The 5,662-nt window shown below is 43.6% G+C and overlaps 1 long non-coding RNA gene across 1 annotated transcript; it reads left to right on the top strand.

Moving 5' to 3' along the window:
- The first annotated feature begins 370 nt into the window (after positions 1-370).
- On the top strand, positions 371-4,892 carry LOC122372259. The gene is made up of 3 exons (XR_006254840.1): positions 371-481; positions 3,359-4,118; positions 4,820-4,892. It is a non-coding gene; the product is annotated as an uncharacterized LOC122372259 (long non-coding RNA).
- The last annotated feature ends 770 nt before the right edge of the window (positions 4,893-5,662 follow it).

Genomic DNA, 5,662 nt, shown 5'->3' with positions numbered 1-5,662 from the left:
TGGAAACGTTTCCAAATATAGAAGCGCTGCGTTCCATAAATGGAAACGCTCAGAAGCACCGATCATTCCGGACGATTTATTTTAAAGCAAGATGCGTTATATAACTTTCTAGATGGTGGAATGCCATCTAGTGGCAACAAGGAAGCACTCAGGTGAAAATGACACGTCAATTTCGCCAAAACTTAAAACATCTATTTAGCCCAAATTAGCCAATATTCTGCCAAAAAATCAGCCCAAATCAGGTTCTGGACGTCATATTTGAAGGGAAACCTTAATGGAAGTTTTTCTCTTATTCATTCTCTCAAATTATATAGACTGTTTCAGTCCATCCTCTTCACCATTTATACAGAAGTCGCATTTCCAAGCCAACATTGAATCACCGTAGGCCATTATTGAATTTATAGAACAGAATGCTGGCTTTCTATTGGTGGTAACCACTTAATGCGCTTTTTTGCAGGGGCTTGCGCTCGCTGTCAAACAGGTGAGCGTGCACCTACCGTTTCCAAATATAGAAACGTAGCGAAACGCAGTGTTGATGTGGCCGACTTTGTGCTCTTATCTGCAGTCGAAGTCAGTGCCAAAGCAAGTATGTCAAGATGTGGTGTCATTTATGAAAGGATTTGGCGAGCAGGTTACGAATGAAGTGCAAAGTGCAATGCAATCATCGAACACTGACTCTGTAGACGCAAAGACATTGCCGTCGATTGGTAGGCTTTTTGAAGTTGACACCACCCACAAGGTGGGCCAATTTGCTAAACATGAACGAGGGTACGTGGCCCCCGTTGGCCACAGAGGTGACCTCGACCCTTCAGATCTGCGTACCCCTCAGTACATTCCCATTGAACAGCAGCTGAAACTATTGCTCACCAGTGAAGTGACATCTGCTCAGGTTGACATGCACCCAAAATCAGGAACGCAAGGGTGCTACTGTGGCTTGTTTGATGGCTCCGCACACAAAAATCCAGCACCTGATACACTGTACCTTATTCTATACTACGACCAATTTGTCGTATCCAACCCTCTTGGCAACAAGACAGCAAAGCACACCATCGGTGCAGTATACTACGCGATTGGGAACATGAAGGGCATATCGCAGCTAAAGAACATTCATCTGGCTATGCTGTTTCCGTCCAGCTACACAAAGAAGCATTCATGGAAATCCTTGTTGAACCCTCTTGTGTCTGATTTGAAAAGGCTGAATACGGAGGGAACGAGTGTCGTTGTGAATGGAGCCCGAAAGAATGTCAAATGTTCGGTGGCCTATATGACCGGAGACAATTCAAAGGAATACATGAGGTTGCTGGATATTTCACAGCCTTTTATCGAACAAACAGAATATGTCGTTTTTGTCATGCGACAACTTCTTCAATCCAGAACCAGCTTCAAGAGTCTAAGTTTGACATGCGAACGGAAGCAGAATATGATGAAGAGGTTAGTCGTTTGGCGAAAGCGGCTACCCTGATGATATGCAGAGAAGGTTTGGGATCAGGGCAGAGTGTCCGTTGAATGAACTGAGTGAGTTTCATTGCATATCGCACTTTCCTGTGGACATCAGCCACGACTTGTTTGAAAATGGAGTAGCACAGCATACAGTGCAGAATGTGCTCAGTTTCTTTGTTTTTGAGGGTGTTATCACGATCGAAAAGGTGAAAGAAGCCATGACTGAGTTTCCGTTTCATAAAACAGACAAGAACCGACCAAGCATTCTCGCAAAGAATGGAAAACAGATACGGGTGTTGTCCGAGACCTGCAGCGAAATGTGGACCTTGCTGCGCCTGCTACCTTTGATGCTGCTGACGAAAATAAATGAGGACAAAATCGTCGGTCAGGTGAAAAACAAATGGGAGCTGCTAACAGGTCTCATTTACATAGTTCAGCTCACAACCGCTAATGCTTTGTATGATGCTGACCTGGAATCGCTTTCCAAATCCGTCCAGGATTGGCTTGGTAACTTCCAAAGAGAGTTCCCAGACTTCAAGATGAAGCCGAAATTTCACCATCTCGTCCACTATGCTGGTCAGTGGCAAAAGCATGGGCCGTTGATGTCTCTATCTTCACTACGTTTTGAGTCTAAACACAAGGAAATGAAGCAATATTTGGCGAATTCGAAGAACAGAATGAATGTTTGTAAGACCATGGCTGAATGCCACCAGAAGTCTAGTTGCTTGCACTTATCAGGTGCAAATGTCCCGGAAAAGAAAAAGAGCGCTGCATCAAGTAAATCGCACGAGTCAGGTGATGTGCAAGTGGACGACAACCTGGGTGTGGACAAGTTTCGGGAGGTGTCCATAGATGCGACGGTCTATCACTGCAAAGATGTTCTCCTTATGGAGGCACATGATCAGGAAGTAATGCTTCTCTATGTTGAACACTTTCGCAAGAGAGAAGACAGCTATGCAGTGGTCGGAACGACACTCTTGCTGAATGACGTGGTTGACCTAGTTCAAGGCTATAGAGTGTCGCTTGGGGAAACCATAGTGAAAGGCATGGAAACCCTGAAGCACCACCATGCAATGGGACTGTACAGTGTTCTCGGACATTATTACGTGATCCCTAGAAACGACGTTCTGCGTGTTCTGCAGTTTAAAAAAAATGTGAAAGTTTCACATTCGATGGAAAACTGCAAGTTCCTTTAGAATGGCATGTGTAAAAGGTTGGTATAGTTGGATTTTTTAAAGCCTGGCAATATGTTTAAAACGTTCCAGCCAACTTATCACATGACATAGGACATCAATGCCTTGCTTTAGAAAGGTGCTTACAAATTTTCTTGACAAAATTTAAGTAACATTTATGAGGATCCAGGTAAATAAGTGTTATTTTTCGCATGAGAACTTGGATGGAACGCTTTAAACATATTGCCAGGCTTAAAAAAATCAAACTGTAACGTTATGTTTTCAACGTTTTGAATCACTTTGATGTTCTATCATTAATAAGTTTGTATCTCAGAGCCTTTGTGCTGTACGATCTGGGTTTCAAGTTAATGAAAGCAATAACGTTTATGTTGCTTGAACTGTTTTTTTTTTTAATTTTGTACGTGACATGGTGATCTTGTCTTAATTCCTTTGCCTATTCACAGTGCCCAAGGTCGATTTTGACACAAAGCTTTGTGATAAAATATACGTTTGAGTTTAATGTTATTATCTTATCCTGATGAAGCTATCGTTCTCTCTCTTTTCTCTCTTCTCTCTCTCTCTCTCTCTCTCTCTCTCTCTCTCTCTCTCTCTCGCTCTCTCTCTCCCCCTCGCCCTCGCTCTCGCCCTCGCCCACGCCCTCGTCCACGCCCACGCCCTCGCCCTCTCTTTCTCTCTCTTACAAGCACACACATAATCATAACATGACACGATTTTGCCTTTTTTAGCTCAAAATGCACCGACTGCTTGTGAAATGGGAACAGTTGAGTAAATTCATCCATCTGAAAGACGGAGAAAGTCTTGAAGACAAATGCTTCTCGGCCTTTGATCTGAAGCGCGACATCCATAATCTGACATTCAAGATATATGTGGAAGAGTTCAAGACATACGCAGACTTTGATCTTCGAGACCTTCCGGCGTCGGCGATGATCCAGATGCAGGTGTCCATGTATGTCGTGGGCGAATCTGAAGAAACGCAGTTTACTGGCCCTGATTTGTTCGAGGAAATACTGGGAGAGGCAGGGTGTGTAGAGTTTTGTTAACGTATCTTATGTGTTATATTGTATGTGTCATTTTAAAATTTATCCAGAAAATGTATTTCAAAACTTCTTCAAGTGGCTCTTTTCGTTCTCTCTATTCATCAGTTTTCCCTCCATGAAAGTTGTAAAAGCACTGAACTGGGACACTTCATTGGTGGTGAGAGCCGAGAGATGCAGGCAGTCACATCTATCTCATGTCTGAGTTCCGCGTGTGTCTGTAACTGGGAACGCCAGAGTCCAGAGAGCGTCGGTGGGTGAAATGAGCTGTTAAAAGTCCCTTCCCACTATCGAATAGAGCAGAAATGTGTATTGACTTGTAGCGATGTTTACCTTTTTGTCTATTCTGTTGTGTTTTAAGGACCAGCACGGACGCGCCTCCTCCAGAGCAGCCCTCCATGGAAGCCACTGCAGAGCGGTCGACTGGCAAGTCTAAGGCACCAGACATCGCGTGAGTAGTATGCTGCCCAAACACTGCTTAGCTTGACTCGAAAGGGCGACTGTGTGAACTTGGCTAGAGCGCCTTCTCCTTAGTATATTCCTTCTGAGTGATCGTAATGTTTACCAACAATGAATTGAAATGCTACCTTTGGGTGGGATAGGTGGGATTTCCATTGTTTTTATTTTTCTCGATTCCGCCATTACTACATGCATTTCTCCTTATAACGAGCTGACGAGTTCATATTGAGTAAAGTGGAAAAGCCGAGTTGTCGGTCAAGATCAGGTCACGCTTCTAGAGTTCATAAAACGTCAGTGGACAGACTAGGGGAGTGTGCCAGTTATTCGGGCTTGCCAGACGTTCAGATGAAATTCCACCAGATAAAGTGAATTGTGCGATCGGGTGACAGGTGTTATAAGGGTCTCAGTCAACGAAACAAGCCACGCTAATTGCTAAAGTAGGATAAAAAGCTAACTGACTCAAATGTTTATTCGAAAATCACAAAGCATTCGGTCTACTGACCTTGACTGTGAATGCGAGGCCATCGGGGTTACATATCGCTCAACAGCGATGCTGCTTTTTCGTACTAGTAAGGCCATGCAAGGTATGAATCAGACAGAGGCGAATCTCGTTTTGCTCCGTAGCTTATTTTGTCTGTAGCTGACATTTAATATCTTTCTATCACTTATTGCCTTTTTCTGTTGTGTTTTCAGGACCAGCTCGGACGCACCTCCTCCGAAGAAGCCCGCCATGGAGGCCAACATGAGTTCAAGTGGTACATGCAGTCACGATTTTTGTAAAATAAAAATCGTAAAATAAAAATTTTATTTTTGTAAAATAAAATGTCACGATTTTTGTCGTGACATTTTTAGCTTTGTATTCTGATGAAGAGCTGTGCACGAAATAATTAATAAACAAGTGTTTGGATTTAACTTGTTTTTTTTTAACTACGAGGATAAGGTCACTAATTAAAACGATGTTCTATCTCTTACAATCTACCAGTGGAATGGAACGCTACAACTGTGCCGCCTATCACACAATCAATTGTATCTATGGCGATGGTTGGGTCACAACATTTAACTGTGTCACTCCTTCTGCGTGATAAGGCACAGTATACAATCCTACGCAGCTGATTGTCAAAGGTGGAGCATCATTATGCAGTCAACTGTAAAGCTGCAATAAACATTTAACACTTTTTATGAAAATGACTACTCCGGTTAATAAAGCCATCGCTTAACCCGGCAGGCGGTGGGCCTCCCAGCCACCTTCCACGCGGTGGGGGGGGGGACATTTTTTTGCCCCCCCCCCTCGTATCTCCGAAACTACTAGACAGATCCGGAAAATTCAAACGGCGTTCGATAGCCCTGTCAAATTTGTCGAGGGAAACCAAATTTCATTGACCTCGGGGTCACCGATGACGTCACAGGTCAGGTCAAAGATAAAATGTTTCACCGTTCACGGGGCTTCTAGGGAAAGTGCTATAACACCGAGTAAAACGCATTTTGTCGAAAATCAGCGATAAGGCGTCAGTTGTCTAGTACATATGTTGCTATTAG

Source organism: Amphibalanus amphitrite, unplaced genomic scaffold, assembly GCF_019059575.1.
Source record: "Amphibalanus amphitrite isolate SeventyFive unplaced genomic scaffold, NRLGWU_Aamphi_draft 000004F_arrow, whole genome shotgun sequence".
In the NCBI taxonomy this organism is placed as follows: Eukaryota; Metazoa; Arthropoda; class Thecostraca; order Balanomorpha; family Balanidae; genus Amphibalanus; species Amphibalanus amphitrite.
The sequence above is the reverse complement of the archived record's forward strand: the minus strand, read 5'-3'. Positions and strand labels throughout refer to the sequence as shown.